Source organism: Muntiacus reevesi, chromosome 2 (assembly GCF_963930625.1).
Source record: "Muntiacus reevesi chromosome 2, mMunRee1.1, whole genome shotgun sequence".
NCBI classification, from domain to species: domain Eukaryota; kingdom Metazoa; phylum Chordata; class Mammalia; order Artiodactyla; family Cervidae; genus Muntiacus; species Muntiacus reevesi.
In genome coordinates, this window is record NC_089250.1 from 8,843,971 (window position 1) to 8,858,045 (window position 14,075).

A 14,075-nucleotide genomic window follows, 5' to 3' on the forward strand; every position below is an offset into this window, starting at 1 on the left:
TCTGTTTCTGCTTCCACCCTTTCTCTTTACATCTGCCATGAAATGATGGAACCAGATGCCATGATCTTTGTTTTTTGAATGTTGAGTTTTCAGCCAGCTTCTTCACTCTGCACTTTCATCAGAAGGCTTTTTAGTTCCTCTTTGCTTTCTGCCATAAGGTCAGTGTCGTCTGCATATCTGAGGTTGTTGATAAAAACCTCATCCTCTTCTAGCCCAGCATTTCGCATGATGTGCTCTGCATGTAAGTTAAATAAACAGGATGGCAGGAAATAGGCTTCTCATATCCCTTTCTCAATTTGAACCAGTCAATGGTTCCAGGTATAGGTATTCTTTTTTTAAAACTCCCTAGATAATTCTACTATTAAAAGTTAAGGACTACTGATTTAATTGATAACCTACTAGATTTTAAAATAAGATGCTTGTTTTTGCATTACTGTTGCCCAATGCATTTTAATAATATATAACTTGGAATTATCATTGAAGATCAGCTCAGAGAAAATTTTCAGTTTTTTTTTTCACCTATAGAATATAATTGTATTAATTTATGAATAAGTAGATCTACTATAGTAACTTTTGTAATCTAGCACATTCTAACCTTTTCTTAAATGATTATGGCTTCTTAATTAAACAGAAGCTGTTGATGCAGGTTGTACCTTTCTATTTTTAAGCAAACACACCAGATTATTTTGCCAGTTATTCTAGGTTTTATAAAACATGAAGACACTTTGCAGATATTTTATTTCTGCTAGTCAAAGTCAGTCTCGGTTCTGAATAGAATACTGCTAAATGCCTGCCTCATGAGTGTTAGCATCATGAACAGATCTCTGTGTCTCCGAATGCTTTACTCAGAGGAAAAAAAATATATGACTTATTTTGGGTATTCAAGGTCAAACTATAAAAACTAAATAAAAGCAGCCTAGTAGAGTTGGTAGAGCTCTGAACGTGGAGTCCAAATACCTGCCATCTCCATGAAGCCCTGCCTCTTAGTAACTGCGTAACACTTGGCAAGTCTCTTAACTTGATGGTCTCCAGTATTTTATTTGAAAAATGAAGCAAAAGGCATATGAGATTCTCATAGCTGAAAAGGGATAGCATGCTTCTAAGTGCTTTGAGTGCTTCTAAGTCAGGTACCGTGTGAAGTGACTTAAAAATTCTCTTACAACTCTCAAAAGTCAATGGTGCTATAGGAGAATTTTCAAATGGGCAGACATTCAAGTCACTTGATTGTTAAATTAAGCACAAGAAAAAAATAAGATTAAAATAAAGAACCATATTAATGTTTTGATTCTGATTCTATCATAAAAAGGGAATTTTATATGTTGTTAATTCCAGTCACTTTATTTTACAGTTGACACTGAAGCCCAGAAAGCTCACGTAACTCCTTATTACTAATACATAAAATAGCGCACTAGCAAAGGATGAGGATTTGTCCAGGTTAATAGTACAATCCTTTACTTCAACAAAAGCTTTATCATCATCATAATTTAACTGCCATAATCATAAGGAGGAAGTGACTCTAAGATTTATATTCTTGGTAATTCAGGATTTCTGAAGACTGACATCTCACGATTTTCACAAGTAGCCCATAATATGACTCCTAGTGCTACAAATACAGATTGGCTTACCAAGGGTTGCCATCATTGGGTCCATCTACCTTGGATGCCTTTCTAGACAAATACTTCTGTAGCTAGATTCACAGAAGATGTCAACCCTTCCAGTTGAAAGTGTTAGTCATGTCCAACTCTTTGTGAGACATGAACCATAGCCCACTAGGCTTCACTGCCCGGAATTCTCCATGCACGAATACCAGAGTGGGTAGCCATTCATTTCCCCAGGGGATCTCCCTGACCCAGGGAATGAACCCAGGTCTCCCACATTGCAGGCAGATTCTTTACCGTTTGAGCCTTCAGGTGAAAAGTCACGGTAATTCCACTGCTCTAAGAGTCCTAGATAGTACCCTGTTTAGGGTACATCTTACATAGTAACATACTACCCTATCTTACATAGTAACATAGTAATGTCCTACATGGGGCTTCCCAGGTGGTGCTAGTAATAAAGAACCCACCTGCCAAGGCGGAGATGCAAGAGATGTAGTTTCGATCCCTGGGTTTGGAAGATTCCCTGGAGGAAGGCATGGCAACCCACTCCAGTAGCCTTGCCTGAAGAATCCCATGGACAGAGGAGCCTGGAGGGCTACAGTCCACAGGGTCGCAAAGAGTCAGACACGACTGAAGTGACTTAGCATGCATGCAATGTCCTACATAGTATGTACATACATACATACCTACATACAAGCACACACAGTAAACTACACAGAAAGATCACTAGGACTCTGTACTCATCAGATTCTGGGTGAAGGAATTGGACTTGAAGTTCTAAGATAGTTTCAGAAACTAACCTGGGAGCAATGAATTCACTCGCATTTCAGCAGAGAGAGTGAAGCTGTGCCCAGTGCATTGCATAGCTCAAGTTCTGATACCTTTCCAGGTGACTGTATATAGCATCTATTTATTCAACAGGATCAACAGATAGTTATTACTCCTCTACTAAATGCCAGGCACTTTTTACCGCTGGGGATATGGTGATAAACAAAACTCTCCATATTCCCAAGGAATTTATATTTTGGTGAAAAACTAAAGATACCAAAAAAAACATGTTTACACAACTGAAAACAGAGGTAAGATCACATTTGGTTGTCTTTTCTTTTTTCCCTGTTAATGGTGATCTTTAATGACATTATACATCTTGCATATTAAAGATATTTTTAACATATGCAAGTACTGAAAATAATATCAAACCACTCATGATTTTAACTGAGCATATTGACTAATTTGAAAGCATTTATAGGTATTCGTAATCCTTCTTTTGATATTTAACTTTTAGTTTACCATTATTTAGTTTTTTTAAAAAATTTTATTGGGGTATATTTGCTTTACAATGTTGTTAGTTTCTACTGTATAGCAAAGTGAATCAGCTATGCGTGTACTTTTATCTCCTCTTTTTTGGACTTCCTTCCCATTTAGGACACCACAGAGCACTGAGCAGAGTTCCCTGTGCTATACAATAGGTTCTCATTAGTTATCTGCTTTATACAGAGTATTAGCAGCGTAGATATGTCAGGCCCAATCTCCAGTTCATCCTACCCGCCTTGCCCTTCAGTAATCATATGTTTGGTATGTGTTCAGTATTGACTAGTGTGGTGAGGAAAATATAAAGGGAGGGATAGAGAAGGGAGGTCGGGGGTAAGGGCTGCATGTCACGGAGCTGTTCTCTTAAAGATAATGATATTTGAGTTGAAATTTAAATGATAAGAGAAAAGCAGTGTCAGAAAGATCTAGGGGGAAAGTGTTTCAAGCAGATGGAGCAGGAAAATACAGTGGTCTGGAGATGAGCAAGAGGAGCTTACTACTTCTGTAAGAAGAGAAGTTTTAATAGGATCTGGCTTTTGAAATCTTTATTTCACTCAGGCATGTATTCATGTATTTATTATTTATTCACCAAAATATGTATTGAGAACCTACTGGGCGTTATACATTATTCCAGACACAGTTTGCTGGCCTTGTGATGCTTACATTCTGTTGGGGACACAGAGAGTAAGTAATCAGTAGTAGTAAGTACATTATATAATATGTTAGAAGACCAGAGATATGGAAAAGAAAGAAAAAGTGGGGTGAGGAGGACCAGAAGTGTGGGGTTAGAGTGGTTAGGGAGGGAGTCGTTGAGAAGGTGAGACGTGAGCTAGGACTTGGAGCCCAGGAGGGAATTGGCTGGGCAGACGTGGAAAAGAGCACCATGTGAAGCAGGCCCTCGGGTGCAAAGCTGTGCTGGAGAAGCAGCAAGGAAATCAGTGTGGCTGATGCGAAGTGAGTGGGAAAAAAAGAAAAACACACAGGAGACATAATCAGAGCGATGATGGGAGATAGATCATGAAGAAGAGTGCCAGGACTCTGGCTTTTCCTCTCTGAGAAATGAGTAGACATCGTAGGGTCTTTGCTGTCGTTCTAAGATCAGCGTCAGCATGGAAACCCAGGAATTTCTTCCCAAATGATAGGAGAGTCACCTGGGAAGGGCGGGCTTCCCATGGAGTGGTGAGACCACAGGATGGTGCTCTGCCACGTCCGTCCCCAGGAGTCCTGTGGGTGGTGGCGAGGGGAAGGGTCAGGCTGACTCTGGTCCGTGCCCGTTATTTAAGAAGTGAAGAGCGCTACTGCTTGGAAAAATCTGTTTTATTTAATCTATAACAAGCCATTCCCTAGAATTAAAATATAAACACACACCCAAAGCCACGTAAAAAAGAAGTACCTGAAGCAGTCCATAAAGCTTTAAATTTCAGTGGAGTGCTAATTTAATCAGGGGAACTCTAGCATTTTTGCTGTCTTCATTAAGCATGTTATATGGTCTCTGAGAATTCCGACTCTCTTCATACAAAAGGGAAGTCAGACTCTCCTTTTCTCCCTTACAGATGTGGGCATCAAATGTTTATGTGCATGAACAAGTCTTTCCATTAAAGGGAACCCTGTCAAGTAGCAGGCATTTCTTTTATGATGTTGTTTTATGCACAAAACATTCCTTTTGAAATCTCCGAGGCCACATAAACATTAAAGAAACAGCACAGTGTTTTCCTAGCACATGTGTGCCTGTCACTGATGCTTTTGGCAGAATCTGTCCCACAGCAATCATTGGGTAAGTGGTTTCTAAGTTGCCAGCGGTTTGACCTTCGGAGGGACTTCAAGGACAGTGATACATTGATCCACAGAGACCATTTTGGGGGTGCCAGCTTTTTGCCAACAGAAGGCAAAGTTTTCTTTTCCTGTAGCTATTTTATTCATCTTTGTCACTTCCTTCCATACTATTTTCTAGAAACAGAATTAAATTGTATTGGGAATTATAAGGAGGGAAAAGAATTCGCTCATATTTTATTGTTTTAATATCTTGCATTTATATAACTGGTAATTTATGTTTCCTAATCCTTTGTCCCTCTGGTTTATATTTCCCACGTCTATCAAGGGTGTTGAATGAGTTGGAACCAGTAAATAGACTTTCAGGAGAGAGTGCGGGGAGGGAAGGGAGTGGGGAGAGGTGAATGAGGTTTGTTTTATCGTTGATCTTTCCTTTGGCTTTGCAAAGCAGGGGACGCTGGTTGCAGGTTCTGATCAGTTACAGGGAGTACAAGTAAGGCCCCGTAGTTACATGTTATGTATTACTTTAATTGCTGAGATACACGAGGAAGTAAAAAATGGTGCTTGGCATACATGGAAAACTGGACATTTGACAATGATGCACTTCTCACTTTATCGAGAACCATTTTTCTTTCTGCCTAGACCCACCCAGCCCTGACTACCATGTTAGCTATTTTCATTTGTCTCTGCTTGGCCCTGAGTGGTAGCTGACTATCCTGGGCAGAAAGAGCCTCTGTTTGCCCTGAGCCCCTCACTGGGTACAGTGATCCCCTCATATCTCATCATGTCTACAGTGGGCACCCGGCTTGGGGACACTGAGGGTGCTTTCCCTCACCACTAAGTTTGCCTTTGTGCATTAGTTTCACAGGAAAACAAGGGACATACCAGAATATTTATTCTTAGATGCTGACATAGACTGCAGTCTTTCTGGCACACACTTTCAGTGCACTCCTCACAGCTAGCTAGAATCATTCTCTGCTTTAGCATGGTATAATTCTTGCCAGGAAGGTTCCCAACCCCACCCACTGGGTGAAACCTCCACAATAAAAAGGAACCACAGACCACCAGAATACAGAAAGCCCACTCCAGACACAGCAATCTAAACAAGATGAAAAGGCAGAGAAACACCCAACAGGTAAAGGAACATGAAAAATGCCCACCAAGTCAAACAAAAGAGGAGGAGATAAAGAATCTACCTGAAAAAGAATTTAGAATAATGATAGTAAAAATGATCCAAAATCTTGAAAACAAAATGGAGTTACATATAAATAGCCTGGAGACAAAGATTGAGAAGATGCAAGAAATGTTAATAAGGACCTAGAAGAAATGAAAAAGAGTCAATTAAAAATGAATAATGCAATAAATGAGATCAAAAACACTCTGGAGGGAACCAACAGTAGAATAACAGAGACAGAAGATAGGATAAGTGAGGTAGAAGATAAAATGGTGGAAGGTTCCCATTTTGCTGGATCCTTGTGCCATTACTGATTCGATAATCTGTCCTATAAAAATGATGGCCCTGGTGCATAAAGATGTGTGTACGAGGATATGTACTGTAACTTTATGTGATTGGTAAAGCCTGGGAAACCACTTGAATGTCCATCATAGAGAATTAGTAGAACTATGGTATGGCATAATAAGATGAGAAGTACTGAGGAAACTAGATACATTGTAGCTAGATAGAATAATGTAATTGCAAAACGAATGACAGACTCTGTCTGGGGTATATATGTGGAATATGGGAAACATGGAGGATGATGTGGAAAGAAATAAACCAATTTGTTCTGTGGGAGTGGGAGTGAAGGGAGGTGATTTAAATGTTTTATAGGTCTTTGTACCTTTTAAATTGTTACAAGTATGTACTTGTTTGTAATTAATCAAAATGAAGAAAACCTAGGGAAAAAAGAGAACAACTATAGTGGGGTGCACTCTGATGCTATTTCCTAAATATTGCTACTGTTCTTTTTCTCTGCGACTCCTTGGGTTTCAAGCATTTGATTTGGCTTTTTTCTACTCCCTTTCTTGGCGTGCTAAGAAACTGTCATTCCTTCAATGATTGTTGATTATTCTTTTTCAAAAAGAAGGCAAAACAAGTATGTTATTCCCAGAGGACACCTCAGCCCCATGTTTGTTTGCTTCTTTTTTTTTTTTTTTTTTTTTTAGGATTTCTCTTTCTAATTTAAAGTAATCTGATAGTTCAGATGTTGCCCCATCATGAGTAATTGTTTGAAACAAGGTATAGAACAGCCACCTTCAAACTTTTCCTAGAGAAGAAGCGTGCAAGGCTTCCAGCTGCTACAGGCACAGTCGCTCAACTCTGCCTTGTCCTGTAAAAGCAGCCATTGACAAAGTGTCAGTAAGCATGACTGTATTCCAGTGAAACTTTATTCATAGAAACAGGTGGTAGACCATGCTTGGCCCACAGCAATAGTGTGTTGACCCTTGATGAGTCTTGGCACCTCTCGCAGTTGACTGAGTTGTTGCCAAGGGTTCTGTCAGCTCCCACCTGCATTTGGTTTCTGCTGATCTAGTTATACCTCTTGTTTTTCACTCTGTTCCAGACCCATCACCAACAGAGTAGGCAAGTGCCAGGAAAGTTGTTGTTACAAAATACAGGATCCAGAAGCCCAGAACTATCCTGCAACTTACTGTGTCAATCCAGGCTTGAAAGTATAGCGCCCATTTGGGCTCCCAGGCCCTGTCTCCTTTGCCAGCTTTTCTATTTCACTCTTGGGAGACTGAGCTTCTACAGTCTCATTACCTCATGTTAGAGCATCACTAGCCCTTTGACAGTGCAGAAACCTCTCCACATGTCTTGCCTGACGGGAGCCTGGCCCAACCATTTGAGACTATCATTATAGTTTTTTGTTTACTTTTTAATTAAAAAAAATAGCCCTGAAACAATTGAGTGAGTTGCCCAAGATTCTGCATCAAATATGCAGTGAATCGAGGTTTCACCTGCATGTGTCCTAAGTCCTGGGACCTGACCTCTCTCGGGCACCATTCCTCATCCAGATTGGCTGAGGGTCTGGTTCTCACCACTTCTGTGCCACATCTTTTCTCAGATTAACAATATCCTAAAATGCCAGACACCATTCCCTGGAGATAAGAGGAGCACCCCCAAGCTATCATCCAGGCAGAGAATGTTTTAAAGTACACAGTTCTGCCCACCTGGACCAATGGCAGTGCAGGACAAGTCTTTGGCCAAAGATACAGAGTCTGTGTCTTCACTTAGAGTTAAAGACCAGTACTATCCAGGGGCTGGTCCCCAGTGTTCTCGTGAAATGACTGAATCTTCATCTTTTATGAATATTGGTGCGGGGTTATGGGGTCTGGTCTAGTCAGGTCAAGGGTAGGTTGTAGGCGACTAGGCACCAAAGTGAGATGGTCTCACCCCAACAGTGTGAGAAGGCCAACACAGAAGTGAATGGCCATGTTGAAAACTCACAGTCCGTGAGTCCCGGAGGCCAGGCTGAGGATATTAAATTTAAGGAAGGTCAAAGCAGTGTTGAAGCTGGGGTATGGATCCAGGAGTCATTCACTAGTATAAGCACACACACACACACACACAAGTGAGATGTGGGGAGAAGAGGGGACCGTGGTGGCGTATGAACAAGTGCCCCCAGGATGGTCTGCCTTCCCTGTGTTAGTGTGTTGATTACGTGCATTCAAAAGAAACAACCAAACTAACAAAATCTAGTCATCCTAGGCCAGCTGTTGGTCTGCTCAGCTCTTGAGCAAGTGGTCAAACGCAAGAGAACTAAGACTTAAGTAAATCTATAAGTCTTCTCTTTTCTTCTTCCCCTGCTGTCTCAAGTAGAAAAGTTCATTGGAAAGTTTTTGCTCCACTGAGAAGTCCTTGGCTTCTGCCACGTACTGTTACCGACACATGAGTAGCTTAAATCCTTTCCTGAAGGACAGTTGGCCACCTTCTTCCAACAGCTCTTTTGCTACATCTGCAGCTGAAGGGAAGAGAAAAAAGTAGCCAAAGCCCAAGATGCTTAAGAAATCAGGCATAGGCTCTTTCTTGTTACAAAAAGTCTTGGGGAAAATAGAAACAAGTCAGATGGTTTCTAAATGAGATGTAGAGTTTTTCAGCTTTTTGGATTCTTAACACAACCCTCATAATGAATCACTTTCATTTGAATTCACAATCAAATGTTGGCATATCTTGTGAGACCTCAATAAAATGCCTAGAGGAAAAGCCTAGCATCTTTATATAAATATGTGCCATATATGTATATGTACATATAAATATGTATATTTATATGATATACATATGCATATATGTATGGAAAAGTTATACTGTGTGCATTTATACATATATTGGGTTGGCTAAAAAACTTGTTTGGGTTTTTCCATAAGATGTTACAGAAAATCCTAAGTGAACTTTTTGGCCAACTCTGGCCAATTAATATAGGGTTAGTCAATTATATATTTATATATATATATGTGTATATATATATATATAAAAAACATTAATTAGCTATACAATATCATATAATAATATATTACATATTACAATATCATATAATATTATATATCATATTATATTGTATAGCTAATATATGATATATATATATATGAGATATCTATCTCTCTCTCTCTCTCTCTCTCTCTATATATATATATATATGTATATATGTGGCTTCCCAGATGGTGTAGTGCTTAAGAATCTGCCTGCCAATAGAGGAAATGCAAGAGACATGGGTTCAATTCCTGGGTCAGGAAGATCCCCTGGAGTAGGAAATGGTAACCCATGCCAGTATTCTTGCCTGGAGAATTCCATAGATAAGACTGTCAGCTACAGCCCATGAGGTCACAAAGTGTTGGATACAACTGAGCAACTGAAATCGCACAATAATATCTCATTAATTAGTTTATGTGTTCAGTTCAGTCACTCACTCAGTCGTGTCCGACTCTTTGCGACCCTATGGACTGCATCATGCCAGGCTTCCCTGTCCGTCACCAACTCCCAGAGCTTACTCAAACTTATATCCATCGAGTCCATGATGCCATCCAACCATCTCACCCTCTATCGTCCCCTTCTTCTCCTGCCCTCAATCTTTCCCAGCATCAGGGTCTTTTCCAATGAGGCAGCTCTTTCCCATCAGGTGGCCAAAGTATTAGAGTTTCAGCTTCAGGATCAGTCCTTCCAATGAACACCCAGGACTGATCTCCTTTAGGATGGACTGGCTGGATATCCTTGCAGTCCAAGGGACTCTCAATAGTCTTCTTCAACAGTTCAAAAGCATCAATCCTTCGGTGCTCAGCTTTCTTTATAGTCCAACTCTCACATCCATACATGACTACTGGAAAAAACCATAGCTTTGACTAGATGGACTTTTGTTCACAAATTAATATGTCTGTTTTTTTAATATGCTATCTAGGTTGGTCATAGATTTTCTTCCAGTGAACAAGCATCTTTTAATTTCATGGCTGCACTCACCATCTGCAGTGATTGTGGATCTGCCAAAAAAAGTCTCTCACTGTTTCCATTATTTCCCCATCTATTTGCCATGAAGTGATGGGACCAGATGCCATGATCTTAGTTTTCTGAATGTTGAGTTTCAAGCCAACTTTTTCACTCTCCTCTTTCACTCTCATCAAGAGGCTCTTTAGTTCCTCTTCACTCTCTACCATAAGGGTGGTGTCATCTGCATATCTGAGGTGAATGATATTTCTCCTGGCAGTCTTGATACTAGCTTGTGCTTCATCCAACCCAGCATTTCTCATGATGTACTCTGCATATGAGTTAAATAAGCAGGCTGACAACATACAGCCCTGACGTACTCCTTTTCCTGTTTGGAACCAGTCTGTTGTTCCATGTCCAGTTCTAACTGTTGCTTCCTGACCTACATACAGATTTCTCAGGAGGCAGGTCTGGTGGTCTGGTATTCCTATCTCTTTTATGTGTATATACTTCCAAATTTTAAATTTAAAGCTTGTTTAAAGCTCCCAATTTTTTTTTCAATGAAATGCTCATGAGTTTTAAACAGATCAAGAAGTTTCCTGGTTAATTTGAATTCAAACCTGCTCAACCATGTACTGTAATTTTAATTATGTACACATTGGTATAGTTACAGGAAAATGCCAGTTAAGATGTTATTGAAGACACAAGATGTTGTTGAAGACACAATGTCAAGATCTTAAAGATTTATATTAGAAATTAATTAGTCACTTTGGCTTCTTTGCTAGCATATAGGTTTATGAATAAAATTCTACTATATTCAATTATTGAACAATGCTGAGAAAACCAAGTCCACTTTGGATTATCTTTACTTTTTGTGTGATTCTAAAAAATTAACTTGAAGACTGATTTTGAGCATTGTTTCAAAATGTGATAGAGTACTGTCTTTAGGTCATGTGGACAGATTTGTCTGTCAAGGGTCACCACTGCCCAGAGGGAACGCTAGTCAACTACGGCGATTCTTAGCGTCCCTTGGGGACTTTTTTCCCTTCTTGCTGGGGGAGTGGAATGGGGTTAGGAATTTGAAGGGAGGTTCCAGAGGGAGAGGACATACGTATACTTATGGCTGATTCACACTTTTGTGTGGCAAAAACCAACACAGCATTGTAAAGCAGTCATCCTCCAATTAAAAATAATAAGTTAAAAAAAGTGGCATGTTGTTTGTTAGATTAATACACTCTATCAGCACTTCATGTTGAGACACTTGCTAATTGTATATAGTATTGTATCTCTTAATCAAATAATATTGATAATTGCTGCTAATTATTAAGAGCTTATTCTAATACCACATTCTAAACTAAGGGCTTGATGTTTTTGTTGTTTGTCTTTTACTTATCACAGTCTTTGGAGGTAGATCATTTTATCACCCTCATTTTATAAAAAGATTAAAGACTGATATTCTGCTTCATTCAAATTCAACACACATACAGTAATAAACCATTTCATTAAGATTATGCAAACAGTTTCTAGAGTACTACTCTACACAGTATTTTGTTATTTTTACTCCAAATTATGCAAGGTGTTACAGGACTTTACATTTCAATATCACAGCAGATAAACTGTGTGTGGTCTTCATTCATTACAGTTACTGGGCAAAGAGGTTATCTCTGCTAATCCTTTCTACCAGCCCACAGAAGTGACTGTCATTAAGAAAAAAGTAAATAAAGACTTGCCCCAGCGTGTCTTCCTCCTTTTCCTACCGCGGGGCCAGAGTCCCTGAGGGAGTCCAGCTGCGCTTAAGTCTGGCCGGCGCAACCTTTTTCCGCAATGCCCCCCAAGAAACAGGTTCAAGCGGGGGGCAGCAAAAAGGCGGAGCAGAAAAAGAAGGAGAAGATTATCGAAGACAAAACTTTTGGTCTGAAGAATAAGAAAGGAGCAAAGCAACAGAAGTTTATCAAGGCTGTCACTCATCAAGTTAAATTTGGTCAACAGAATCCACATCAGGTAGCACAAAGTGAAGCTGAAAAGAAGTTGAAGAAAGATGACAAGAAAAAAGAATTACGAGAGCTAAATGAGTTGTTCAAACCTGTAGTTGCTGCTCAAAAAATAAGTAAAGGCGCAGATTCCAAATCTGTAGTATGTACATTCTTCAAGCAAGGACAGTGTACTAGAGGAGATAAGTGTAAGTTCTCTCATGACTTGAATCTGGAGAGAAAATGTGAAAAGCAAAGCGTTTACATTGATGCAAGAGATGAAGAGCTTGAAAAAGATACTATGGATAATTGGGATGAGAAAAAACAGGAAGAAGTTGTGAACAAGAAGCACGGTGAGGTGGAAAAGGAAAAACCAAAAACTCATATAGTGTGCAAACATTTCCTTGAAGCTATTGAAAACAACAAATATGGCTGGTTTTGGGTATGTCCTGGAGGGGGTGATATTTTCATGTATCGTCATGCACTTCCTCCTGGATTTGTCTTGAAAAAAGATAAAAAGAAAGAAGAGAAAGAGGATGAAATTTCATTAGAAGATCTAATTGAAAGAGAGCGTTCTGCCCTAGGTCCAAATGTTACCAAAATCACTCTAGAATCTTTTCTTGCATGGAAGAAAAGAAAAAGATAAGAAAAGATTGATAAACTTGAGCAAGATATAGAAAGAAGGAAAGCAGACTTCAAAACTGGGAAAGCATTAGTGATCAGTGGTCGTGAGGTGTTTGAATTTCGTCCTGAACAGGTTGACGACGATGATGAGGAAGCTGATGTTACCCGTTACACCCAGGGAACAGGTGGTGATGAGGTTGATGATTCAGTGAGCATAAATCACATAGATTTAAGCCTGTACATCCCAAGAGATGTAGATGAGACAGATATTACTGTAGCCAGTCTTGAAAGATTCAGCACATATACTTCAGAAAAGGATGAAAACAAATTAAGTGAAGCTTCCGGAGGTAGAGCTGAAAATGGTGAGAGAAGTGATTTGGAAGAGGACAAGGAAGGGGAAGGACAGGAAAATGGAGCCATCGATGTTGTTCCTGTGGATGCAAATCTGTTTACTGGGGAAGATTTGGATGACCTAGAAGAAGAATTAAACACACTTGATTTACAAGAATGACACCAAACAAGTCAATGAAAAAATTGAGCCAGCTCAGCATGAGTTGAAATTGACTACATTAATTTTTTTCCACCTAAAACTCTGCAACAGGATGTTTGTTTCCCATGCTGATTATGGAGGGCTTACTTCCTCCAAAAGAGGAATATTCTCCCTACATCTTGTTTTCTAACTTTGGCTACATCTCAGAGTAAGTTCAGAGTAGTTCATGATAAATTAAAGATAAATGGTCATTGCAGAAAATGATTGATGGTTGTAATTGTCCACTCAAGTAGGAAGTGTAAATTGCTTTTCCAGCTTTTGATTTTCATTGGGCATATGTTGTTACAAGGACAACATAAATTTAAATTACCCTTCATTTAAGGCAATTTTTAATGAGTGATTCTATTTCCTTTGTATTTATATGTTTAAAAGACTGCCTAAGATATGAGCCTGTACTTCATCAAGGAAACTGCATATGCAGATTCAGTATTGTATATCTTTGGACAATTAGATGGACATTTAAAATGAAACTTCATTAATCTGATAGGATCAACTGCAATGCCCTGTGTTAAACTGTTTGAAACCACTCCCTTTTCTTTTTTGCCAATAAAGTTGTAAATAAAAACAGTGATACAATAAATTCCAAAAAAAAAAAAGACTTGCCCCCAAATATCTGCACACATAAAAAAATGTTTTGTCATCAATTTATCATTGACGCTATTTTCCAGTTAAAAGACTTCTTTTGCAAACTATTGAAGCCAGAATCCCACAATGGATGGTTTTATTCTCTAGCAGATGTCTCATTCTCCAGAAACATGGATTTTTCAGCCAGTTGAAAGTGTTTTAAACATAGCTAATTCTAAATACATGTTCCCATTCTCATTACGACTAAATGTTCC

General features: G+C 39.2%; 1 protein-coding gene and 1 pseudogene across 1 annotated transcript in view; both read left to right on the forward strand.

The window, feature by feature from the left end:
• MACROD2 (mono-ADP ribosylhydrolase 2) overlaps positions 1 to 14,075 on the forward strand; it is a 2,149,518-nt gene that overhangs the window by 1,758,286 nt on the left and 377,157 nt on the right. The gene's annotated exons all lie outside the window — the stretch shown is intronic.
• LOC136157769 (zinc finger CCCH domain-containing protein 15 pseudogene) lies at positions 11,873 to 13,832 on the forward strand (annotated as a pseudogene).